General features: G+C 42.7%; 2 long non-coding RNA genes across 3 annotated transcripts in view; one reads left to right on the top strand and one right to left on the bottom strand.

Annotated features, from left to right (window-relative positions):
- LOC121074409 overlaps nt 1-27659 on the top strand; it is a 59677-nt gene that overhangs the window by 3030 nt on the left and 28988 nt on the right. The window contains exons 2-6 of one of the 2 annotated variants that reach the window (XR_005822308.1): nt 3035-3178; nt 17534-17651; nt 20547-20659; nt 22073-22216; nt 24526-24745. This is a non-coding gene — a long non-coding RNA (uncharacterized LOC121074409). Of the gene's footprint in view, nt 1-3034; nt 3179-17533; nt 17652-20546; nt 22217-24525; nt 24746-27659 lie in introns of both variants that reach the window. The other variant, XR_005822309.1, reaches the window with a different exon arrangement.
- LOC121074412 lies at nt 1436-18232 on the bottom strand. The gene is made up of 3 exons (XR_005822313.1): nt 18222-18232; nt 13511-13515; nt 1436-1668 (listed from the first exon to the last, which is right to left on the bottom strand). It is a non-coding gene; the product is annotated as an uncharacterized LOC121074412 (long non-coding RNA).

Here is a 27659-nt window from a genome sequence, read left to right as displayed (position 1 = left end):
TATCAGTCTTCCCTCAGCGTGACTCCATTTGTTTCGTGATGTGTGGCTGTTCAGCATTGCCACGACCAAACTTTGGAAGACTTTTGCTGGGAAGAAGCACAAAAACACAGCTTCGGGTCAGCCAGAAGCAGCTGCAGGAGGTTCACACAGAGGTGCTGCCTGCCTCGGCGTGGGTCTGCGACGTGCCAGTTCCTGGGCAGTGCCAAGAGCTGTTTGGTGGAGCTCAGGGCAAAGGGCTCCTGAATGCTTTTTGAAAAAAAAAAAAAAGAAGCGTTTTGCTTAGAAAATGAAAGAGCAGTTTTAATTCCCTCCTTTTCATCTTTTGCTTACCACCTTTCTTGTTAGGGTATGGCTTCTTCAGGGCTGCCCCGTGTCTTAACACAGGTGCTTGTGAAATGTGTGTGATGCGTTGAGAGCAGCATCGGAGGCAAACAACACGTGGGATGCTCCAGAGAGGGAGTCGCAGCCAGTTATCTCTGGAACAGGCATGTTGGGGTGTCCCCTCTGAGGCAGGAGGGGCTCAGCCCTGCACAGCTGCAGTCAGGGGCTGGGGACAAGCGTGGGGAAAGCCCTCGCCTGGCTGGCAAGAAGGGATTTGGGGACAACACAGTGCTCAAGGATGCTGTGGCAAAAGTGGCAGCAAGCCTGGGTCTGCTGCTCGTGCCCCGCTGCAGCGCTGCTGTGGCCTGAGCCCTGTCCTGAAAATCCCTGCTCTAGGCTGCAGCTTCCCCTCTCTACCTCCCGAGTCCATTCCCTCCCTTGCAGTTTTCATTCCTCTTCTTCTTGCCAAATGCACTGACTCCAGCCTGATCTGAAAGTTAATTTTAACAAATAACATCTTGGGCCAAGCCAAGTTATGATCTGGAGATAGGACACGCTGCGGGAAGGGAGTGGGGTGGGGGGGTGTAGGAGAGCATGAACGCTCAGCCTTGTAATATGTGTGAGAGCTGATGCTCTCTGAGCAATTGAGTGCTTATTATTATTTCTCTTGGATAGGTCACCTGGGAGTGGAGGAATTTTTCATTTTAAATTAAAAAGAAATCTTTTGTAATGCTCATTTCTGAAAGGGGGAAAAAAAAAACACCTCATCACGGAAGCAATTATATGGAGGACACATAGAAAGGAGTGATTAGTTGTTAATTTTTGAGCTATTGGCCCTGACAGAGGGGTTTTGTGGTTTTTATTTTAAGGTGTCTTTCATATGCCTATAGTCCAAGGTTACTTCTCATTCAATAGTAATTACCCGATGTCCATTACATGCTACGGACTGCTTAAGGTGGGTGCAGTAGTCCCTGTCAGAGCATGTGCCAAGTCGAATTGCCAGCAGCTGTGTGAGCCGTAGGATAATTGTATCTGCTGCTTCTCTTTTCCAAGTCTTGGTAAATATTTTAGAGGGTAACTTCCCCCTTTCTTGATGCAGCCTGAAAATACAGCCCTCCAGTTTGCATTGCAGGTTCCAAGTCAGCCGTGTCAAGGTTTGAACAGGAGTCAAGGAGGATAATGGGTCAGGTGTAATTAAGAGGCAAAACTACTGGTGAAATAACTGCACGTTTCGGTTTTCTGTTTTTTGCCCATCAGATTACAAACCTCAGTCCCACCACCACTTAAAAAAACTAATGTGTAACTGCAAACCCTGTATAACTGCTCTATTGTGTCAGATGGAAGCAACTAACTAAGAAACCACAATAAATTAAAAAAGAAAAATGTACCTCAAAAAATATAGGGCTGAAAACAGAAAAAAAAATGCAGTCTTGTTAAAATATGGACATGGCCAGTAATAGAATGAGTAGGGAAGTTTGAATGGATCATAGTCAAAAAACACTCTGCTTAATTCTTGGGGGTTTTTATTTGCCATTCAGCTTACATCAGTGTTAACATCTACTGAGAAACACAGCCATTTACAATTTGCAGTTCAATGTGTTACTTTAATTAGTATGAAAATTAAAGGGCAACTATAGGCCAATGTGAATGATTATGGAAATACATGTGCATCACATGCAATGCTCTCATTTAATTAATCGTCTTGTAAACTATATCGAGCACTTTAAGTCAGCTGCTGAGTATAACAACTCTATTTTAAATAACCACTTAATACTTAACAGGATGTGGAGAAAACACTGTAGCACACGACCGCTTCTCAAGTTTCAGTGTCTGAGATTTTTTAAAGCTGACCCAAATCAACCCAAAGAATGTTTAACACCCCGTGTCTGAACACAAGAAACTCTGTGATGTGCAGACATTCAATTACATTTTTTAAAAAGTGAGAAGCATTTTGTAAAATAGTGACTTTAGAAAACTAATTGGCAGCAGCAAACTTGAGAGTGAAGGCCAAAGCTAGAGGGGAACTTTTATTACAGTAACTCTAGTGAAGGAAAATGGAAATAAAGGCATCTTTGTTTCTCAGTCAAATTAGCTGATTAAGAAATAAAACATTTTAACATGCTTTAAATGCAGCATTAATTATTTATATGAAAAAAATTAAAGCCAGGTTCCATGAATTACACTTTGTGTGTGTGAATTTAACGTTACGGGAATAGTAATCCTTTTACATTCATGCCTTACTTCATTAGGCAAAACTAAATATTAAGGGCTCTATTCATTCAAAAAATTCTTATGCATTCAGGTCACACCTTTTCTGTGGCCTTTTTTTTTTTTTTTAAGAGTACAATTTACGGCACTGATTTTTAACTATGATTCAGAAAAAGCAATCTACTTCTGCAGGACGGGCTCTAGTAAACGGATGGGTTTAGAAAAGAAAGAAGATACAGTGGTGGGTTTTGTCGTCAGTGATAAGGCCTAAAGTAGGTGGTATTTATAGGCTCAAAGCTGGTGTAATAAAATAGATAGTCAGATGCATTATCAGTAGGGAAACTCTGAATCCTGTGAAACCCTTTTCCTACAGATTGGTTGGTAAATATTTTTTCCCCTGATTGACTGTTCCCAATAATCAGGCAGTGCTTTATTCAGGTGAACGAAGATCAGAGGCTATTGACTTGGGCAGGTGTGTTCAGCAATGTACTTTTCTATTTTCCAGACGCGCCCATTTCAGCAATGGTGTGTCCTATGCTCCGATCCCTGGGAGGAAAATTCATTGACTGAAGTTGTGCTGATGCCAGGGATGTGGTTACACCCTCATCAGAGTCACCTGTCTGCTGTTCCTTGAATGCAGACCCATCAGGTAGGGAGCTGGTGACTTCATCCATTGGTTTGCTTACACTTAGGTGAAAATAAACAAGAAGGGAACTCTGATGGTTTTTAAGTTTTGTTGCTTTGTTTTTTACTGTCTGAATGGAGGAACAGCCGGAACTATGCAATGGTGATCACCTTTAGCTTTCAAGATAATTAGAAGATTCACTTAATATTAAAATAATAACTGAAAGAGGGATGGCGTGGGATGGGGAAATGAAACCCAAGCAAGAGATGACAAAAAGGGGGTTATCCAGAAGCTTGCATATCGTCAGCTGACTGAATTTATATAAACTTTTGGGAAACACAATATTGGGAAATGGGACAAGGCATCAGATGGTTGGGTAAGATTGATGTATTTAATAGTTCAGTTAATATGGATCAACATCTGCATTTGGTTACATCTGCACAAGCCCCTAACTTCAGCAGAGTTGTACTTTTGGAACCAAGTTTGGACCAATGTTTTTAAATAGGCCCTGGTGCAGAATATTCGCAGGGAGCTGGCGCTGCTCAGTGCTGGTGTGCCCAGGCAGCTCTGCAGAGAGCGGGTAATACAATATGTTATTGTTTCTCTTGTAATTTTTAAAATACGTTGAGGAGTAATATATTTTTTTATAATAGGGTGCTCCCTGTCTCTTTAAGTAACTGTCAGATGTATGATGTCCTTGTGCCAAAATGCTATGGTCTGCTCCCTCTGTGCAATCATTAATTAAATCCATCCCTTATTGTAGAGCTTGCCTAGTCTCTTACCCATTCTGCTTATCTGTGATACCAGATGATGCTTGGTAATTCATGGCCAACCTGCTCCCACCTTCAACAGGGCCTCCTGTCTGCTGACCTCAGCTAGCTTCACCTTTTCCTTATTCCCAAGGAGAACAGAGCCCCGGAGGCAGCAGTTTTATCAACTTTTCCTGTTGACCAGATGAAGGCTCGGTGATAAATAAATGGTGTGTGCTTGAGCTGGAGGCCTCCCACACACAGTTGATCCCCAGCCTTACTGACCCTGGCTGTCCACCCAGACACAGAGCAGTGCAGGGATGGGGAACTGTCCCCAAAGGGGGCCGTGAGCTGCACTGCCACTGGCAGGCAAGAGTCACTTCTGCCTCCCCAGGTAACGTTGCTGCCAGTCGCTGTGCTGGCTGAAACCTTCTCTGCTTGGTCCCGAGCTGTGCCACCTGCAGATCCCTACACCCACTGGTAAGGCTGATACACAGGAGCTGGTAGGAATATTTTCATAGCTGACAAGCTGTTTCCCATGAGCAGTGTCAAAGATTTAAAAGCCACTTCTGCAAATGGGACTTTCTGGCAAATACAGACTAAGCAAATCTTTTATTATTACCATATGGCTAGAAATACTCCTAGAGTTCTCCTGGAAATGGGTACTGTACCAGCAGAAAGCAATATTCTGTTGGCCTGTGCATTGCCTCAAGGGGATTTACCATGGTAATAAGATCAGTAATTCATCTCCTAAAATCACTGGGAGTACAAATGCTTATTTAAGTAGATGGTATCTTGATTGCAACTGAGTCAGGAGAGCTCTTAAAGCTGCCTATTTAGGCTAGAGATCTTCTGTTAAAGGCAAAGAGCTGGTGGTTCTTGGGAAACACAAGAACATCGTGTTTCACAGCTACTTCACATTTTCAGCAATTCACAGTAGATGCATAGTACGTCCCTTGGCAAAACGGATGCATACAAGTATACTAGGAAATGATGCCTGTTGCTTTTTTTTTTTTCACTTTTTGCTTTCCATAACTATGTAATAGAAAGAGATATAAATCTCTCCATCCCCAAATGGTTGGTTAGAATGAAAGAGGCAGAGAGAAAGCCATTGTTGCTTATACTCCAACAGCACATGGAGCTACCCATACCCCGATGCACTGGAGAATGCAGCACCAATATACATCAAGAGGCAGCATTGGCCCTGAAAAACTTGTAAGGGAAAGATCTGGGTCTAAAATGATTTACTTTGTCACAGAGAAAGCCAGTGTCAGAGAAGTATCCTACATTCTTGAGACATTTGCTAGCTAGCAAATGCAGTAGGCCCTCTGCTCTGGAAGTCCTGGAGGCAGAAGCTTCTAGGTTTGCTCAACCACTTTTTTTGTTTGCTTGTTTGTTTGTTTACAAAGCTAATCAAGAGAAACCATGGTTTAATAGCTAAGACATAGGTGGGAGCTTGAGGACCTAGCTTCTAATCCCAAACTCTGTCACAGGAACTTTTCGCGGAAGGAATGATGCGATCCAGAAATAGAGAGATTCATCAAATTGTTTTATTTGAGGAAAAACATAATTTGTCCTCTGGGAATCCACAATCAGTGCCTGTACCCCTGTGACAGGAAAGTCTCAGGTGGTCCGTAGTGATTCACATTGGTGATGTGGTATCAAAGATGAATCACAGAAAAAACTGAGCTAGCAGTGCCTAAAACAGATGTTCTCTAGTTTGCCAAGAAGCATGAGCAAGGACATGTGGCTGAAATGGAAAGCATTAGGCATTTTCCTGCAGAATGTTTTTCTGTACTTTAACTTCATCAATACTATTCCTTCTCTGCACAGTTATTAAGCTAAATATCACTGAGGCATGTGCAAATTTGATGAAAGAAATATTTGTTTGTGCTCTCTATATTTCAGAAATTAAAGGTTTTTCAGCAGGCGCAATTCTGCCTTGTGAATCAGTTTTCACTCTCATTTTTTCTGCAGTCACAGAGCATAACAAATGTTTGAAATAACTTTCACCAGCTTGATCACTGTTGTCAAATAGGGTATATATGCAAATTAAACTAATACATTTTCGTGAAGTTCTCCGGATTCCACCAGAATGTATGGAATTGTCTTTCAATCGTTAACAGCGCTTAACACTTATGTAGCCATTTCCATCCTCAGTGACAAGCTTTTTAATCAATGCAACACCTCTGAAAGGAGCATTGCTATGTATTCCTATTGGAGTGTAAAATTTAAAATGTATGGATGTGTTCTAAAGTGTTGGTCAAACAGCCAAAGAAACCCAGGTTTTGAATTCAGGAGTTTGTGGTTTCTGTTGTATGATTAAGCCAGACTCCTGTGGCACACAGACCCCTTTATGTGTTTAATAGATCAGGCTCTGCTGGGTTCAGAGCCACACATCAGCGTGGCCATACCCTGACTTTGAAATGTGGTGATAACACAACTGGTTTTTATAATTGCTGTCTAGAGGACCTGAGATGGGAATACGGCATGCTGTTGCAATTTGCTCTTTCCAACTTTAAGACTCGCAGGAGCTGGAAGGTGTGTTTCCAGTGCACAGTAAATAAGGTAGTGCTAAATGACCTCTGCCTTTTCTCATGCTAAGAGGTGTGACAAAGTTGGGTTAACAAAGAATTCAATCCCGATGTAGCAATGATAATTTTGTCTTGAGTGAAATCTATTGAGTTTGCTCATCACTTTTCTGTGCTCGCTATTGTAGGATACTTATGGTACTGCTGATCTGCTCTCCTTGTAGCCAAGAAAGTGTCCGATGAGAATGTTTTTTGCCTGATACAACCCATGAAAAAATGTATATTCTGTCTAATAAGCTTGGTTGAAATGAGTTTTGTTCACTGTTACCAAGTCTGCAGAAGCTACCAGACAAGTGCAGTGAAAGAGGCCTCCTAGAAAGGGTATAATGAAAGACAAACCATTTCAGTTGGTGACTAGAGGTGCATCAGTAAAGATCACCTCTTGCATATATCAAATGACGGATAGCAAGTTTTTAAGCATTTTCAGTTCCCTGCTAGTGCCATCCAACTGCAATAAAACACATGGATTTCTCTGATATCTTTCCAGATACACCCCCCGCCCTATACTGCATGTAAAAAAGAGCAAAGGTACAGAGGGTTATTAGTTTTAAGTAGCTCAGTCCATTGCCGTTGAGGGTGACTATCTAAACCATAGCAGGAGAGGAGCTGTTAAACATATTGCTGCTTTGCTCTGTTGGTAGGCAAGCCTCTGAAACCTTGTCAGCAGCCTGATGTAAATCAGGTGCTCGGGATACCAGCCCAGCACATGCCCTGTGAGTCTGGAGATGAGATTTGGGGATGCCTGGAGGGGAGGTGTCAGATGAGAACCACTACCTAAACACCCACACCTCTCTGGCAAGCTCGGCAAGCCTGGTCCCTGTGCTGGGTACCTCGATGGGACACACCAGGGCCATAGGCCAAATGGTGATTGCTCTTGCACACCTACTTGTGAGGCACAGGCTGCAGGCCCTTTCTTACTGCCTTTCTCCTCAGTAGCCAAGTTGCTGGTTCTGCCCGTGGGTGGGGCAGGATGTCATGGCTCACTGGGGAATCCATGTCCATCAGACTCCAAGACAGCGAAAATACCTTGAAAATACTAAGGCTGATCTGCTTCATGCAGACATAGCCTGTTTGGAAATTGGTCCCAACTACTAGGTTTGGGATTGATTCTGGGTCCAAATATCCCTTAAGTTAAGGGATATTTTTCCTGTTGATGTCAATGTAATTTCTACCATTGGCCTTACTGGATGAGGGTTCTAATACTGTTTTAATTCATGGAGTTTTAGTTTGACCTATATGTAATGTAAAGAGGAGTATTAACTGGAAAGTCTAAATTTCTGGAAGTCTCTCTCTAGTAGTTCTTATTATATTCACTACTCTAGCATAATGTAGCTTTCTGTTCTAATCATTGCATTGCTGTGCTTGGGCATGGCACATCAAAGGGGCTACCTTGCTCTCATAGCAGAATCCTTCTTAGGTTCATTCACTCTGGGGACGCACACCAGATTTCCCCGGTTCTGTGCACAGGTCAGGTTTTCAGCTGCCTTTTAATCTTTGGCAATTTGAATTTATATGGAGAACTTACAGGTGACAACCTGGCTACGTTGAGACAAGCAGGATAGAAACCATGTCAGAACAGTCCCTGAAAGTCCTACAATGTGCTTAAAGCATTTCAAGAGAACCCTTGATCCAAAGTATCAAAGGGTTACAGTAAGATCAAGAAGAATTAAAACTGATGGTGTGCCAGAAATCACGTGCAGCACAAGGTCATTACTCACCCTCGTTAAAGCGGTCTCAGTACTGTGGCCTGATCTGAAGCTTAATTGAAAAGTTTCAAATGATGCATTATAACGAAGACAAGACAGCCACTGCCCATTCCACGACCTCTGCTAAAAAAGGCAGATCAGTAATAGGGCAGAAATCTAAGCAATTGCTTGAGGATAATCAAGGCCTAATGAGGTATCCACTTCAGTCTTTCAAAGGCTGAGGAACCTCTCCCTGATGCTGGAGAGAAAGCAAGGGCTGATGTGAGCAAGTTCCTGCATCCAGGGAACAGGCCACCTGGCCAGGGCAGTCACCGTCCTCAGCACTGTAGGCAATGCCAAGGGCAACGCTGGACCTGTAGTGAGGGCTTCCAGTTGTATAAAAGGCTGGTGGCCTGGCCTAGGACAGCCTGCTCTCAGTCTCCTCATTTTCTGTTAGCCTAGTCATTGACCCAACATAATAATTCAGACCTGATGGGCTCCTTATGATCAGGTTGTGTTTGGAACCAAGACGGTGGCAACAGGAGATAGCTGAGTGCTGATGGTACCAATTTTCCCTAAAAATTCACAAAAACCCCAAACCCGTTGATGTTCCACTTGAGCACGATAACAAATTGCAAGTCACAATTACCCAAAGAAATCAAGTATCTCCTTGGCATCTTCCTCTTTTTTTTTTTCTATTATCTGTTCCAACAGAGAGGTCAGTGCCCATATCCACACGATTATCTCCGCATCCAGCTGCCAAATTGTGCAATCTCTTCTTCCTGGGCTACTGCTTGGGCAGCCATGTTAGAGGGCTTGTGCTTGCCCCGACTGATGAGCAGTTACAGTTTGGGATCACCTCTCAGACTGCAGAAGCCAAATGGTTTTAATCTTTCTGAAAAAGTCAGGTCACCCATTTTAACCTGTATCTGTGGGCTTTGCTTTTGTGAGGAGATCTCTCCAGATTCCTATCTGTTTGCTGAGCAAGTTTGCTCTCTGCTCCTAGTCTCCCCTGTCTTGGTGAGATCTCCCTTGAGTTTTGCGATACACCAGTCGTGGAAAGCTAGACCTGACGAAAACATCGTATGGAGTTTCAGGTTCAGTGTCAGAGTACAGCTGTTGGTGATGGACTTGCTCAAAGGCGTTGTGCACAAAGACAGCCTACAGAAATTCATTAGCAGTGCAAGCCAGTTCCTCGCTAATTCAAAGTACACCTAGAATCTAAGTGCCTGCTTCTTTGCTATGAATCCCATTTTAATTCTCTTCTGCTTTCTCATGTTATTTCCTTCAACTTTAAAGACAGAGACTGAAAAAGAAGGCTGAAATAAAGAAAAGTTATAGGAAAATCACCCAAATTCTATTTATTCAGGTAATTATTCTGGTGACTGTCTTTAAGACCGTTAGAGGTGCGATTGGCTTCATTGGGACACCCTTGGGCTTAGCATTAAACCCATGTGTTTTGCTGAAGTAAGACCTTTAATATATGACATATGGCATCAGCTCTACAAAATGTTACTGTTTGGCTGACAGCCCTGCTTCTGTCTGTGGCTTGCAAATGAATGCTGTAAGGCTATGCAGGTATATAAGCTGGCACCACCAGTGCCCATGGTCACTGCAGGCTGCACCCACCAGCCGGAGGCCTCCCCGTCAGTACTTTCCTTTGTGTGTTGAGCTGCTGGTGCTGTGCCCATGGAAGCACTGGCTGAGCACTCCTGTCTGGGGAAGAACCGCTGAGGCTGTGGTTGCAGGTCTGCCAGGAGCTCAGGGCCACCACAGGAGGACAGGCATGGCCAGCTGCTACAGGGGAGTCACCCCAGCAGCAGTCGGGGCTCTGCGGGGCTGGAGCCAGCCATGCCCACCTGCCTGCACAGCGCCAGCGGGGCAAGCAACGAGGATCTGGGCCAGCCCGAAGGTACAGTGTCAAGAGGCAATTCCTGGTATATTTTTCTTGTTAAGAGTTGCTTGGTTTTGCCATTTACAGGATTTGATTACTCATTTTGCTTGTATATGAATGAGGACAAAATGCAGGTGGAGAATGCTTAGCCTGCCTCAGGAATGGGTACCGCCCTGCTCCTCTCAGGTTTCTGCCATTCTCAGCTGGGTTTTTTGACTTTAGGGGTGCATTTTCCCCATCTGTTGCAGGGAACATGACAGTCCTCACTTTCCATGGGTCACCGCGGCATTCAGGCAACTCTGTGGGTCTCTCTGCTCCCCTTACAATGTCTTGAGCTAGGGAAAGTTAAGGCCAGCCTTAGCTGATCTGTTCTGCAGGTGTTGTACACGTGTGTGCACGTGGTATGTGTGTGATGGGCCATGGGCCACAGACTGGTCATCGCTGGTTTGACCATGAAGGATGAGAAAAACTTCCGAAGAATGCAAACTTGCTATCAAAGGGAAAAATGCAGGAGCGCGAGAGAGAAGCCAGTGAGATGTTCCACCAATATGCAACCCACTAGCTTTGCAGAGCTTTAAGTAAGGAGGGGAAAAAAAACTCTAACATTTTTTTAAAAATGTAGATCCTGGAATCCATGTGGCAAAAAATAGGGAAGTTGAGTTATCAGTATCTGATGAGAATTTGAGAAGAGTAATTATTGTATAGTTCTATTAATGAAAATGTACTGCAGTGCAAAAGAAAAAAGAAAGAAAAGTCACCAAAGAGAGGCCAGTGAGTCACTTCAGGGAAAAAATATCTTCTATTATGTGAATAGCAATATCAGCTTGTTAGCTTAGCAGAGGGCTCTGGACACTTATGGAAATTCAAAACATTTCCATATATCCCAGTCCAGGGTGGAATTAAACTGTTGTAAAGCTTCCCTGGAAGCCAACGTTTATCTAATATGTAAGCATATTTAGATTTCATTTTGAAATGGTTGTTAAAGGCTATCCTTTGGCTGCACTCTATCCTTCACTCTAACTTTTTTTTTTAAATTGTTGAACTCTGAGATTTTTGTGCTAAGAAAAATGTACTTTCAGAACCAGAAATGCCTGAATGACCAGTTACAGCATGTACTAACCCTGAGAGATATCCATTGAGCCTGCTCTCCTCCTTCAATTTATTTGCTGTTTTTCCAATCATGCCTTGCATTAATGTTCTACACTTAGCTAAACTGTGTTATATTTTAGATCTATTTTTGTTTTGTCTAAAATATTTCCAAATTGGCATTAAGTATTCAAGATGTAATCTCTGTAGCAGGAAACTGGTTATCATATAAAACAACTGGGCAATAGAAATAACACTGAACAGAATGTATTTTTTTTCTTAGAATTAATTTAGAGGGAATGTAATGCCTGCGAAAGGTGCTGGATTGCAACATCAGAGAACTGAAGCTACTATTTAACCACAGGACGGTTACAGGATGGGAGATTGCAAGATTCCCGGTGAGGTCTGACAAAATATTTGTCTCAGGTTTGGTGCCTTTCTAGCTGGAACAGACAGGCTGTTGCTCTCAGGTTGTTGGCTTTCATGTGTGGCGGAGGAGCCCTTCTGTAAAAAGGGGAGTGTTTTGCTATGAGGATTGCTGGCTAACATTTGCAATAGGGTTAAACCTAGGGGCAAATGCTGTGACCTGCGCCCCAGCCCAGGCTGGGCTGACAGGCCACCACCCTTGCACCCCCTGGCACCATGGGCATGGCAGTGGTTTGCATCTATTGCTCTCTGATGCCACTTGTGTGTTGGAGGAAGGAGAGGAGAGTGGCTGCCTGTAAGGTGCTGCTCTTGGAGCTGTGCCAGGTTCAGGGCCCAGTTCTCATCTTTTCCCATCTCTTTTCTGACAGATCCAGAACAGTTCTCTCTGAAAGCCACATATGGCCCAAACAGTTTGAGTCTCAGGTCTCAGTTGTCAGGTTCCTATCAGGCAGTATTTATCAAAAAATGGACAGTACCTTGTGTGCTAACTGGTAGCCTTGCCAGCAGCAGGAGCATTTTTCATAGTACATGTTAAACTTCGGTTTGTATTTGCCACTTGGTTAAGTTGGTATGTCTGATGTTACCAGGTTTTACACATTTCAGGAAGAGGGGGAGAGCCCTCAGGGTGATTTTTGCTAATTTCTCTCGAAGGCGGAGACTTTCACAGTCCCACTTGCCTCTCCATGAGCTCATTAGGAAGAGAAAACCTTCCTTTGGGTGCTTGACATGTGCCTGGTCTCAGAAGGGAGGGGAGGCCTACCAGGCAGAACACCCATCAGGCTGTTTGCCACGGAGAAGCCAGCAGAAGCACGATGGACAGGCCGGTTACCACAGTGCGAAGTTGACTTGTAGACTAACCCACTAGGAACCAGTTAAAAGTTTTTCCTCCGAAGCCACATTCTTCTGTTTGTTGCGGTATGTTGGACAGGAGGCCGCATTCCCTTGCACTGGAATTTCCTGTATTAGCACTGCACAGGAGTGGATTTATTCTGTAGTCCTTGAGATTTGAGCTTCATGGATTTCACAGCCTTTATGCACCACGAAACAAAAATCTGGTTTCTACTGAGGCATCGCAGAAAGGATTAGCATCTGCTGACTTGTTGGTCCACCAAAGACTGATGCTCTCCAAGACCACAGATGACCCTGCCTGGGATCATCTCACTGAAGGCTGAGGTATTAGTGGCACTGCTCTCATATAGCTCTTGCTGTTTTTGGCATCAGATGATGCTTTTTGCACTGATTTTTTGGAGCTAAAAGAATTGTTTCTGTGTTTGTTTTCTCTTTACAACCTAATGCACTGCTGAGGGAGCTCACCTTGTTTCTGTTGTAGCAGGAAAATGGTGATTACAATCTGTAAAACACTAAAGTAGGCCAGGGTAAGGGCAGCCTGCTTCAACATCTCCCAGCCTAAACAATCCTGCGGTCCTCTGGGTTTCAGGGTTCAATCCCTTAAAGGCAATGTTATAGGTTCATCCTGTGTTTGGGGCCTTTTACAGACACTTGTGGACTTTTTCCCTTTTCTTACGCTCACCTTACTCCAGCCCTGCCATGGTACTCCCACTTCTTAACTTAATCAAAATTGCATATCCAGCCCCCAGATTTACAGCTTCATTGTAATGGAGGCAGGTTGTGTAAGGCGTTCTGCATTAAAATGTGTAGCATATTATGCTGTACTGAGTTTTGTGGAAGAGTGGAAAATATCTGCTTGGTTTTGGAAATACTTTATAGAGTTATTTAGATGCCAAGTTTTTCATTGTTCTGATAATGTCTTCCTGAAGCAAATCATTAGACTGTTGCAAATTTTATATATCTGAGATTTTTCACTGTGGTGTTGATTCAGGTCTTAGGCCTTTGCAAGAACCAAATGGGAGCTGTAGTTCTGTGGACCAGGTTTCCCAAATTGTCCAGGCCCCTCTCTTCCCTACCTCTCCTTTCTGCTCTTTCCTCCTCCTTCTCCTCTTATGGAGCCAGTTTTCTAGGGGTTCTGAGTGCTGATTTCAGGTGTTCCCTTTTGAATGTTCAGTTTTCTTAATATTTGTACTTACTGACTAAGCTAAATTAGTGATTTAGGATTTTTTTTTTAATCTAAGTAAGGATACTTTCCACCTTAATTGCATGCTAGTTAAGTTTTGCTTTGTGGAGGATTGATATTATACAATCTGTACCCCTATCCCAGTCACCACTCTCCTATACCTGCAAGCCAGAAAACCATTTTCCTTTGTCCGAAGATGACTGCTGTGCTTCCAGTAGCCAACAGGAGTTTTAACAGACTTGTCTTAGAGCTCCGTGAATAACCAGTCAGTGCTCTCCCACCCAAACCTTCCTCACAGTGTCTTTCTTTTATGACCTTACAAACTTTTGATTAAATTTGCCTTAGTAACTAATCAACATGTCCCCAAACTGCAGATTGTCCTAGGTGGGAAATTTCATCAGCCCCCCACTTAAAGAAGCACTGCTGTCATGTCCCTGCGGAGGCTCCCACTTGCCTGTGCAGGATGAAGTCAGAGCACCGGCTGATCTCGTCTCTTTAAAGCACTAATTTCATTTGCAAAATGCTGTGGTTTTTCTGAAGTGTGTGAACTTCCCTTACTCTGCTTTCTCGAAACGTGAATTAATGCTCTGTTGTCATCTGTGTGGCCTCGGTATGTACCCTGCCTTTGCACACAAGCCTTCAAAGCTATGTGGCAGGGATGGCACGAAAACAAATCCCTGTTAGAGCAACAAACATATGACTGTGAGTCCCACCGATATGAAGATTCCAGTGGTCCTTGCTGGTGGCATCCTTATTGGTGCTCAGCTACAGGCCAAGCCACCACAGCTGGGTGGGTATGTCCCAGAGCACCAACTCTGCTGATGAAGGTAAAGTTGAGCGGTAGAAAAAGTTTAACCATGCACACCCTTCCCTACAGACAGGGATTCAGACCACGTGCTGTGTGCTTGGGCCATGTGCTGGTGACGTCCTGCAATGTAAATGCAAACAGAACTGTGGTTAAAGTGTGTAACTGTCATTGAGCTCGTAGCTGTTCCTCTCCAAACTGTATCCCCACCATTCACATCTGAAACCATATGGTCTTTTCTTCCCGAGTTAGCATTGCTCCATGCAGCATCCAGGTTGGGCTCTGGTTTGAACTCCTAAGTTTAAAATTACCCTTGTTTTATAATTTCAGCGGAATAAAGATTTAGTCGCTTCTTGCTGGGAGATGTTGTGTACAGGAGGGACTGCACGTCACTGAGAAGCTTCAGTCTGGAGGCAGGTGCACGTCAGTGCCAAGGGAAATAATAACTGGATGGACGGAAAGCGCCTGGGATTGATGTGGTTTAAAGGTGCTGTTCGTGCAAGCTATTATCAAGGAAGGAGTTAGGGAAGAGATTCACTCTTAAAATGCAGGTGCTCTAGCGCTTTCCCTGACAGATGTGTTCCAACAGTGTTTTGAATTCTGTTTAAAATTTGAAAGAGCTAAACCTTCAGGCTCTTCTCTTCCTTCCTTAAATTCATTTCCCTGTTTAGATGAAAAAGAAACATTTTGCAACTTACTTTAAACTTTCTTCAAAAGACCTGCTGGAAAAGGAACATTCGTGTGAAGCGCATAAGCTGTAAACGAATGTTAAGCACAGCAGACAGCAGGATTTTAGATGCGCTAATGGACAGACATTAGACGGCAGGAATTTACCTAAGAGAAAACCTCAGATGGGGAGGGACTGCTGGGCAGGGATTAAGCCCCACCGAATGCACCAAATGATAGAAAAGTGTTACCAGAATAAAGAGCTGCACATGTGAAAATAAACTCTGAACTGGGGAAATAGTGCCAACAAAGGTAAGGAGAGAGAGAACATTTCGGTGAAGTCACCGAACCAGCAGCACGCATGCACAGCCTCTGCTGCTCCCTACAGAAAATGCAAGATCTCAGGGTGTTTCACTCCGTCTCTCTCTCCCTCCCCCTCATTTTGGCATTTTTGCTCCTGCTAATGATCGTAGCTTAACAGAGTTAACAGCATTAATGGGCAAAGCTCCTTCCATCCAAACACGTAACAGACTCTTTTGTAGTGCTCCCTCAGATGTTTTCAGGTGCGTACTTGCCTCTAAGTTTCTGACAAACTGTTTTCCTCAGATAATTTTTGATTAATGCTGCTAGGACTCCCGGCTGGTGGTTGCTTTCCCTGGCTGTGTGGAAGTAGCAAAGCAAATGGGTTCAGGTTTGTATGATTTGTGAATATGAAGGGGGGAAAAAAAAGAGCAGTGTAAAAAAAAAAAAAAAAAAAAAAAAATACCCCACAGGAAAGAAATAATGGGCAATATGTTTCCTTTTGAACTTTTTCAAATCAACCTCTGGAAAAGGTGTCATAAAGCCCCCAGAAATGAGTAACAGCACAGGGACAAAGAAAACTCTGTTACAGATGTCCCTGAAAGTCTATAAGCAAATTGTTTTTTTCTAAATAACTCCAGACCATTACATGGCCTTAACAAGTTTCCCAGGACAGGAACTCCTAGTTTATTACTTGCTCACATTGTCATCAGAAATTAATTTTGTCCCTGAAAGACAAATTGGCTGGTAGCTTATGAAGTTAAATGGAAAGAACAAGTGAGCATCTGTTTCTTCTGCATTTTGTCTCCTTGGTGTCTTACATATAAATGAATCAGAGTGTTCAAACTTAAATTAAGATCTTTGGCTAGATAAACAGTTAAAACTGGTTCCCATAGCTACCTCTCACACATAGCTGTGATTGCATTATAATCCCCTAGTAATCAGGTCTAAATGAAAGAAAGATGATAAGGGTGCTATTTTCAGTTTTCAGTACTGATTTTTATTAGCTCTCAATCAGATCAGGACTGCTTTGCCTTTCATCACATTGTGGCAGTGTTTGTAGAATCATTAGAGTAATAAAGTGTAAATCTTACCGAGGTGCATTTTTCTTGAGGTGTTTTATATAACGAAAACTCTGAAGATTACATTGGCGGGTACAGGAAAGATTTGTTTCTGCAACTCAAGTGAGGATGTAATGTATGCTATATTCATTTATTCTTTACCCAAGCAAATACCTAATGAATTACCTCGCTGAGGTAAAACAAAAAAATAAAAATATCCAAAGAATCAGCCTGTCTGAACATGGTCCTAATATACTGTATGCTGCAAGTACTGAGTTTAGTCATTTTTTTAATTTGCCTTATTTTGTTGTATCATATCTCTCCCTGTGCATTACCATGCAGAAATGAATTACAGGCAAAACCACAAGCACTGCTATTACCAGCCTGCTGTTTTTAGTAAACTAGTGCAGCCCAATAAAACATCATGTTGCAGCAATATATAAGTATTTATTGTAGAGTAAATTTCAGCTAAACAAAAGCACACAAGGAGGCCTCATCCTGCTTGCAGGAAAGCCAGTGGTAAAGATAGAGTTTGGCTCATACACCGTTTGTGCCTCACCTGCGCCCTTGATTTGCAGTGTCCGTTAAGGTAAATTTTACTTAATGGCTTTACTTCTGAAAGATTCCCGACTGCCAAATTTAGATGGGCCTTCACCCTCAGCGGTGTTCCTGGGTGTTTCTGCAGGCAGACCTATCCTTTAGCACAGAAATCGCCTTGTGTGGTGTTGCAGGATTGTTCACAGAGTTTGCAGGTGTGCCCCACATTTGCAATTAACTCCCAGTTTAATACTGGATTGATTTTACTTTCCCATAGACTTTTTTTTTTTTTTTACTATCTGGTGAATATTTCAACATATCATTCTATAGCATAGCTATTAAAATGCCTCCTCACTTTAAATATTCAAATGTTATGCCTTGTATATTTAAATGAGGAGTAAACTGTCCCTGTAATTCAGTGTTAGATATTTACAGTTGTTCACACAACTTTGTGAGTATTAGGTAGCAGCAGAAATTAGTCAAAAAGATAGAATGTTTTTTAAAAAAAGCAGCAAGCAAAAAACTTTTTTGTTTTTCTGTTTTTCAGTGTACCTGATGTAGGAATGATGCCTGATACCTACATGAACAAGTTATGCTTACATCCTGTTCTGTAAAAATGAATTTGTTGAGCCGTCAAACAGTGCTGTTTGTGAAGTTAGCAAAGTGTAAGATATAGTCTGATGTTAAGATATGGAATATTTCAGGATGGGGATCATTTCATGTATACAAACTGATACCTAAGATAATTAGATATTGGTATTCGCATCAGGCAAAAAAGAATAAATCAGTCCACGTGATGTTATAGATAAGGAAACAAAATTTATGTTACAAATTTTAATCTATTAAGACTTCTAAGACGCAGAGAGGCTCTCAGTCTTGCATGATTAATTTACTACTAATATTTTAAACTACAAAAAGCTCAAATTCAAACGCTGTTGTGTTAAAATCTAGGCAAACAGTATTTTGGTTACAAAGGTTTTGTGTGTGTTTGTATGTTGACACGCAAATGTACTATGTCTGGAAGATGTTGCTATGTCTAATGACACAAAAGAGAGTAAATTGTAGAGCCTGATTATCAACAGATAACAAGACATACTGTATATAAATAAATGCTCAGCATCAAAACCCATTATTGGATTAGCTATATAATCATGTTTCAGGCTGTAAGTCTGTGCTGACAAATGAACACTTTTCATTTGGCTCAAGGTCCTCATCAGCAACGGAACTAATTTTACATTCTCACCCATTAAGTGAATAAGATGTGGAAAAAGCTGTCTGCTTTTTGAAGTGTAAATTTGCTGCTACAGGCTGTGCAGACCAAAGCTCTTTTGAAGCAGTGAAATGAGATCATCTCTAGGGACATGTGAACCTGACAAAGTTTAGGTCATTTCTGTGGAAGGTATGTCGGGGGGAACCATTTGGATATGGTTTCAGTAGTGACTTATATGGGGCAATTTGGAAGATGCTGAACTTTACAAGCTTTTTGTTCAGATTTGTGAGAGAACTTGAACTGGAAGCACAGATGCAAGCTTTCAGCCCTCGGAAAGAAACCTCCATAAACATCTGAACTGGGTACGTGGCCAGCACAGTTTGGGAGTGCACAGCAGGCTGCGTGCTGAGCCCCTCCTGCTCGGCAGGACTTCACCAAGTAGTTTTCAGGGGCTGGATGCTCCCGCTGCTTTCCCCACTGTACATATGCAGATGGAGATCCAGGAACTAACTTGGACATTTTTCTGGAAATGGCACCGGAGCTGGAGGAACTCAACCATCACTTCTCACTTTCCACCCCTGGGAAGTCCCCCCGAGAGAGGAAGATCACAGCTCTGATCCTTATCCGGCCACACCAGCCCCACAGATCACAGCCTGGCACCGGTGTTTGCTCATCCTCCGAAAGCTCGTGGCTGCATGGGAGCGCGTCCTGTGTGGCCAGAAGGGGATGGGGAGAGGAGGACTCGGAGGGCTCAGCGAGGCCCCCATCCATCAGCTAGTGCGTGGGGCAGGATGACAGTAGATTTTAGGCCTCCTGTGGGAGGGCACAATATGGAGCTGCACCACAGCTCAAGCAAGGATGATGAAGATGTTGCTGACACCAGCTTAGAAGAAAAGAATCTCATGAATAACACTTAACTTTTAAGATTTCCAGACACGCAAAGCAGTGTTTAACCACTGCTTAGGATCATGAAAAAAATATCCCTAGGCAGTATTGCACATCTAACCACAGTGCTCTTCATTTGCAAACCAACTAAAAATTAAGATAGGCTTTGATTGTTCATTTGTTAATTTGATTTCACCCCTTTCTCTTTCTTTGCCCGCTGGAACTTTTGGTCTTGCTTGAAAAATGTTCAGTTGTTTCATCCACCACTTTCTGATGTCTTGTGGCCCACCAATGGTCCATGGACTGCAAGCTGAGAAACACGAGAATACTGTATACTGCTGCGTGTGTTATGAAGCTAAAGAAAATTACAGGAAACCCAGGCTGGCAAATCTACGTGAGAATATACATGCATATTACACACTAGCCCCTGTGTAAACAGGGCTAGTTAAATCTTAGTTCAAGCACCTTGAGCATATGGTTTTGAAATTGTTTTTCTAAGAGTAATGGCTATCAAAGAGTAAAGATGTTTGTCAGGCACTTCTATAAAGAATGACAGGATTTTAAAAAGATCCTCTGGGCAAACAATTGCCCTGCCTTCTCCCATGGCATTTTTAACCAGCTCTATGAATACATCGTGTAGGAACACCTGACCAACAGAACTGAGCAGAAACCTCAGTGGGAAACCTCACTGGAGTCTTCACCTAAATAATAAATGGAAATAAAGTGAACCAAAATAAAGTGAGACAAAAGAGAGGTTTTGCACTCTTCCTGAGCTCACTTTTCTGAAGCTGCTGCTGTCCTGATGGAGCCAGTGCCTCGTGCGCACAAGCAGGGGGTAGTCGTTTGCTTGCCCGAGCACTTTGGCTGTTGAAATAGCTCCTTTGTCATTGGTATTGGTTATTCAGGACCTCCCATTCAGTTTCCTCATCAAAATAAAATAAAACTTTCAATATTATTTCCCTACCTCAATGGCATGTTATGAAAGTTAATTAGTTAATGTCTGCAAAAGACTTTGAAAGTATAAAACAGCGTGGAAGTTCTAAGCATGATGCTGTCTCCCTTTCCCCAGCTGAAGGCAGAATGTGCTGAAGGTAGCCAAAGGGGGTAAGAGAAACAAGAGAGGCTTTATGAGTGTATCAGGGGAAAAGGAAATACTGGAGAGAAAATAGACCCATTAGCAAATGAAGAAGGAGATGAAGTTAATTATGATTTTAAAACGGATGAGCAATAGAACCACTTTTTTTTTCTTTTTTTTAAGAAAAAATCAGTCTTTAACAAAAATAATAAGAACTGACAATTAGGAAGAAGCGAAGGCCTTGTGAAAACAGGTGTTTGATTAAAAAGTGAGGGGGAGAAAACTTGTAAAACATGAATATATGTAAATGAGCAAGTCTAGATGAAACTCATCTTAAGGTCTTAAAAGCAATGCAAAACTCATGCATTTTTCTTTCTTATTTACAAGTAGTGTGGAAAAAACATGGCAGATAGGGAAGAGTCATACCAGAAAAGTAAAAGCAGCAACAGCCACAAATAAAAGCTAATGTTGTTTGGGAAAATGATGCCAGTGGTTACTGACCAGTAAGTATTGCCCTGTCCTAAAAGTAGGAAACACAACCGGATTGAGCAGGGAAGTGCTGTGTATGTCAGATTAAAAAGCCATGCAAAACAAATAAGGGTTCATGATATAGTTACAGAATACAGCAACAAGGAGCCCAGTACACATTGGGTTGGATCCAGAGTTGTTCTGCCTCTTTATACCAGCAGGTCTATTTGTAACATCTGAACTTGAGTAAATCATTTGGCAAAAATACCTTGCAAACTCTTGTCTAAGAAAAGAAATTAGAATTGGCTTTGATAGGAAAGATGTCATTTGGGCTGGAAATGGCAGTATGAGGCCAAATAGAAAGTGATCTGAAGACAAAAAAAATAAAATAGAGTCTGTTTGTAAATATATTATGATTATTTCAGCACAAAGAATGATTAAGACATAATTATAAAAAGAAAAACAAGTTACTGCATGAGCAGCAGAACTAGGGCACCCTGGCTGCGGTGTGTTTAGATGTGGTGCTTGGATTCACTGGTGTCTTACAGGTTTGCTCTGAGAGCCCCTCCACAGTGCAGGTGGGCTGGTGCCTTGCTGGGACACTGCTAGAGGTGGGGACAGCCAAGCTCTGCCCGCTGGAGTCGGCTCTCTGATCCCTCCACAGCCAGAGGTGTTTCAGACCTACACAACTTCCAAATGCAGTCAAGGCCCAAATGGCCAAGTTTCCCAAATGTTACGAGGAGGGGACTCAGAGAGGGTGATCACATTTCCCACATCCATTTATTGGGAACTCAGATTTAAAAATCTTGAGAAGGGTTAATTCTAAGTGAAAGCTGGAATGTCACAAGTGAGCAAAATGCTCTGAATTTTTACACTCTGCCCCTCTCCTTTGTCTTGTGTCTAAAACACCGTGTCTACACGGATGGACTACATAGAGGTAGTATCTATAATGCCCTTATTTTCATACCTACTTCTTAGCTAGTGTATTAGAAGCTTCCCCCACAAAAAGCACAACATATTTTTCCAAGGAGCTATCTGCTCCCTTTCAGTATAAAGGATTAAGGAAACAGGGGACTTCTAAACTGATTATTTTGGGATATATTATTTTTTAAAACCACTGTTCTGAGTCTCTAACTGTTGAACGGGTACACCCATCTCTGATTAATAAACATTGCTTCAACTTCCAGAATAATGCAGCTCTGCAAGTCCTGCAGAATATCAGGGCAATGTCTCGGTTGCTGTAGTGGGAACTGAACTGGGCACAAGTGCACTATTTTTTGTCTGTAATCAGATAGTATCACTGAGTTACATGGGGTATCCATTAGCTTCTTATGTGAGGATGCAACTCTTTTTGCAAAGGGTGCAACTCTTTTTAAGGACATAGGGAAAATATAATAGTGCTTCCTTTTCATGTCTATTTACTATTCTTCTCTGTTCATTAATACCAGAATTTTTGGAGAAGCTTCTAATACTACTGGATTTCACAGAAAAAAGGAAAAAAAAAAAAGCGTCCTACATGGTTTCACACCAGTAGAGAGGTGACAGTACACATGGACTTAGGAGCAGAAATCCCCTTAAACAGCAGGAACTATGTAAGTAATGCCTTGAACATGGTTTTGAGAAAAGTGACTTAGCAGTTTTCATGGCTATAAAGCTGGCTCACAGGTGTATGGAAATCTATGTAGAAATATGCTGCCCAGTTTACCATCAGGATTACAAAGCCCAGAAAGAAAACTGTGGAAGGAATGGTGTGAAAAGGCCATCAGAACATGTTTTGTAAGAGTGGCGAGGCTCAGAGAGCCCAGCTCCCACCTATAACCACTCCTCTTCCCATTGCTCCAGCACAAAGCTACATTTGGAGTGGCAGCTTTATGGTGGGGAGGATCAGTGCGCTAGAGAGCCCTCCTCTTCCCCTCCCCTTCGGGCCACCTACGTGGGGAGCACCATGCACCTCTGCCTGCTGCCAGCTAGTTCTGAGCGTGGGGATGTGACTTTGCGCACACTGATTCCTTGCGCGTTCTTTACGATCCTGGTTCCCACCATCCCCTGTTTTTCCTTTCTGATTTGCTTATTTCTTAATACTCCGATGTAGTATATTGTGCATTTGCTGGGAGCCTAAAAAAGCAACACAGATTTTATCATTTGGAATGTAGATATCTAATGCCCATTACGGGCTGACTAAATTTAGTAGAGTGGCAATTCACCAGACTACTAAATTTAGTTAGGCCATCCGGTCATATCGTTTTACTTAGCTCAATATTGGGTATCATAAGATAGGGCCTATCAAACAGTATGGCTCCAGCTTCTCTTGCTGTAGATTATATTATTGTTATAGCTTTTCAAAACATTTCTGCTGGCATTTTTAAAACCTCGACCTTTTTTAGTTTGTGTATTTTGTTACAAGTTTTTAAAGATGGTCAAAATTCATTTGGTTTTCACTAAAAAGATCACTGTTAAAAAGAAAGATGCTGCTGATTTTGTTTTAAACAAAACCTTTGACTTTCCACATAGCAATTTAATTTCAATTAGAATACAATGAATTTTATCATCGAAGATAGTAGATGGGGTAGAGTCCAATCTGGAGTGAAATTTTGCACAGTGTTTTTCTTTGTCTTCGTGCATTTCTAGTTGCCATCAAATCTCAGTTCTTTTCCAGACAGAAAAAAGCTTTATGAGAATCCAGACAATCTGGAATATGACATCACATTGCTGTAAATGCAAACGTATCTTGTGCAGAGTAAAAGGGAGTGAGATCTTGGTAAGGATCCTGGGCGCAGCAGCTGGAGTTATGGTTGTGGGTTCTTATATGACTAACAGAACGGTGTGTGCGCAGTAATCAGCCCTGCTATAATTCTGCCTCAGTATATGGAAAGGAAATTGCAGTAGCGATATTCTGGGAGTCTACAGACTTAATCTTTTTTGGTAGGTCTTGAAAGGGAGCCAGTGTCTCTCCATCCTGAGTCAATCATTCCCTATCCAAGTAAAGTGAACTGAGATCATCTAGATGCTGTTCTTCATTTCTAATGAGCTTTCACAGTACAACAGGAAATAATAATCTTGAAAGGGGAAAAAAATGGTCAAAAATCAGCCAGAGAACATTTAAAGGTTTGTTCTGAACAAGCAGGGCTAAGAAAAAGGCCTGAGAAAAGTGTGTCCTGGGATCACTCACAGTTAAAGCACTGATTAATTAAGCAGAGGGTCATTCTTCAGAAAGACTGGAGGGCAGTTTGGGCCCTGGGGCTGTAATTTGGACACTTCTGGAGTTCTAGATAGACTGAGCTATTCTGCGCCGGGACTGTGAATATGTGCATTCTTCTGGCTGAACAATGGCATCTTTATTCAAATGTGAGCCACTAAGTAAGTGGCTGTCTCCTAATATGGGTGGTATTTCTTCCTGCTCTGCCTCAATCTCTGCTGCTTTCCCGTTGCCTTATCAGTGCTTTGTAGCACAACTTACAAAATGAAATCTATTCATAATGCTAAAAACCTCCCCTTTCATAGACACAGAAAAAAAAAAAAAAGAAAAAAAAAGCCCCAAACGCTTACACATCCTCTAATTCTATGGAAGGGTGTTTACTTTTTTAAATGCAATTCTGCTTATCTGACACTGTTTTGGAAATTAATAAAATGGTGCCTGGCTTTTATTGTTTTGACTATGGGAAGGAAATTAATCCACAACTATTACAAGTGTTTGATCCGAACGAACAGAGATAAATCCATGGTTTCAAGAAGCATCATTCCCTCCTTGTCAGGTGTCCTAGTTCACCTGACACGTCTGATTTATTCCTCCCGTGTTTAGCAGTGACACTGTCCAGGTAGATGATGCCCATTTGTCTTCCTTTGCGTAAATATTTCTTCAGGGTAGCTTTATTTGTTATACCTGTTTCTTCTTACTCACTAGGCTTAGCTCTGCCAGAAGTTAGAAAAGAGGCTGTTTGTCTGAAGAGACGAGGGTGTGGTAAAAATATGCTGTGCCAGTCAAGCCGACCAAAATACTATCTGAATTACGAAGCAAGCTGGAAAACAAAATTTAACAGGAGACCTGGACCCCACCTGTGACCTCCCAGGAGGGATGGAGAGAAAAGGACTCCTGGGACCTGCACACGCACAGCTCCCTGCAGGTAGGTCTGGGGAGGCGGGCAGTGCTGCATGGGAGAAGCTAATGACAACATTTATGCCATGTTCCTTGGTACTAACAGTGAATTGTGTGACAGCAGTCTGGCTGTGAAACTGCACTGCAGAAATCTGGGACTTAGCTTTTCGTGGGGACTGGGCTGTGACACTGTGTGCACATCAGAGCTGCCCCAAAGCCCACTGCAAGTAACTGACTGCTGCTGGAGTCACAGGGATCGATGTGCTGGGACCAGACATGTTAAGTGTTCCCAGCAAAGATAGGGCCCAGGCATCTCCAGCTCCACGTGCCTCCAGACACCCCTTCCTGAAATACTTCTGACTGCCCTAGCTCTGTATAACCACCAAACGACGCTGTTTGGAGCCCTGAGCTGCTGTTTTGTATGACTGCAGCGTAACCTGTAAAATAGATCATCCTCAGGGTGGGGACCAGCTTTGTCACAGCCCCTCCTTCCACAGGCCCTGCTCCTCTCCCAGCCCTGTGGGCACAGGGGCAGTGCCCAGCAGCCTGGCAGCCCTTGAGCTCACTGCTTTGAATTTTCACAAACCACATCACTCTTGTCCAAACCTCAACCGAAACACACGGCAGTCTTGGGAGGGGGATAAAACGGGAGGAAAAGTGACTGCGGCTGCCCTCAGCTGCTGGCTGTTAGGTCCCCCAGACCTGCTGGGCAGTGTGTGCTGCGGCAGTGCCTGCGCGGGGAGGGAAGCCGCACGCGGAGCTGTAAAGGAGCCCCGAGCACAGAAGTTTTGCGTTAGGCAAGAGCCAGAGTAAGTTACCCGTATTTAAACAATACTGGGCTCTGGGGAAATTCAGATTCAGAACCTGAACTAGACAGCTTGGCAAAAGCCTGTTGTTACTGTCACATGTCTGACCTCCTGAAAATAACATTAATTCAGAAGTTAAGTGCGTTCAGCTGACAGTGATGGAGTATTTGGGTTAAGGAGGGGATTTTTCAAAGGCACAAAATCAACTTAGCCATGTGTTACGGTTACCTCACTGACGTCCTAGAGAAGACCTGGGTGCAGCAGGCGTGAGGGGCCTTTCAGCTGCAGGGAGGCCTGCTCTGCACTGAGGGAGGCGTCGTGAGCCCCTCCTAAAAGTGCTGCCTCTCCAAAGGGGGTTCTAAAGATGCATGGTCTTCCTAGACACCTTAAATACAGTTACATAGGAAATTACTTCTGGTTTAGTTTCCAAGGAGTCAGTTAGACCTGGCAGCAACAGTCCTGGATCTTGTAACTGGCTTGGATGGGAGAAAGCAGCATTGTCATAATTCTGGAGATATCCCTTTCTTTTCTAAACTACATTGGCAGCTCATGATACCAGCATGTCAAAATGACATTCACTCTATATTATGCAGAGTGTATAAAAGCTTGTGTTTACACTGTGTCTCCTTTGCCCTTTTCAATTTTGCTTTATTTTTTTTTTATAGTTCTGTAATTTAAGCAGTACATATTTGGGGATGTTTTTTTCCATGCCTTGTCTAGCTTTATGGCTTGTTCTGGCTGAGGCATCCTTACATGATTTGATTTTGCAAGAAATATAGGCTAGCACATATGTATGTAATTGTTCCACTGTGAACCAATCTGTCTGGAGCACTGAGGGAAGATACATATTAATATGTTTTTTCATGCTATTTACAAACAAAATTGCTAGATCTACAAATGATGCAAAATATTAGGAACTGCAACAATAAGGCTTGCACTAGTTAGTAGGAAGCATAAAAGTATGGTGGAGCCAGAGAAAAACTCATCAGAGTAACATTTTCATCAGAAACAGAATCTATTGTAACCAGGGGAGATAAGCATGAGTAGGCAAAACCGAATATGCTTCGAGACGATATACAGCAGCCGCTACAAATCACACTGTTGAGTGAAATCTGAATAATCAAAGTCTGATTCCTCTACCAGGAGGAGACTCTGTCTGTTGTGTCTAGCTGTGGGGCAGGAGGCAAGCAGCGGTGTCTGCCAAGGTCTGCCAAAACGCATCTGCACTGAAAGCATGGAGCAGCCGATGCTAGGAGGAGAGGCTGAGCCGTGTCCAGCTGCAGGCGACCCGCCACTCCAACCTTACACTGGTGGCAAGCGGTCCCCTGAGAGCGAAGCATGGAAGGCAGTGGCACAAAGCCACGTAGATGGAGAGCAGGGACCTTTCCTGGAGGAGCTGGTTAGCCTTTGCCGCACAAAGAAATCTGAGAGGGCTTTGGTGTTTCCAAGTAGAGCAGTGGAGAAAACAGCTGAGAATTGGAGCTGACATGGAGCAGCAAACTTTGCTTAATAGAGGGTGCATTGCAGTAGTATCAGCAATGTGGAGTCAGGGCTGCAAGTGCCGCATACTAGGACTTATTTAAGGACGCTATTGTAAAAGTCTTCGAGCCAGTTAATTACCAGTTTTTGTTATGTCAGGAACTCCTTGAGTTAAAGCAGAAAGAAACTATTCATGAATATGTTCCAGTTCTGTAGTTTAATGGGACAAATTTAAAAAAAAAAAAAAAGAGAAAAAAAGAAGAAGAAGAAAGAAAGAAAGAAAGAGAGGGAGAGAAACTGATAAAATGATTTAGTTCACGGAAGGATTGAAAACCCTCACAAAAAAAAAAAAGCTGAAATTACATATTGTGCCCCATCTACTCTTGCATAAGCCATTGAAATTGCTGGGGACTTAATTGGACTAATCGTCCATTGCAGTTATGCATGAGCCTTAGGGAGCACATGGTGTGCATATGGGCCAATGCACCAGCCTATGAAAGAAAGAGAAATTATCCCACAGTATTTAAAAAAAAAAAAAAAGTAGGTGCCCAGGTATAAAAAGCCAAGAGGCTTGACTTGCATTTAAAAAGTATTAAGGGTAAGTGAGGAATTTCATTCAATTTATTCACGAAGTGGACTTTAAGAGGTGTGAAAAAA

The sequence above is a fragment of the Cygnus olor genome, chromosome 8, assembly GCF_009769625.2.
Source record: "Cygnus olor isolate bCygOlo1 chromosome 8, bCygOlo1.pri.v2, whole genome shotgun sequence".
Lineage (NCBI taxonomy): Eukaryota > Metazoa > Chordata > Aves > Anseriformes > Anatidae > Cygnus > Cygnus olor.
This window is presented reverse-complemented; position numbering and strand designations above follow the sequence as displayed.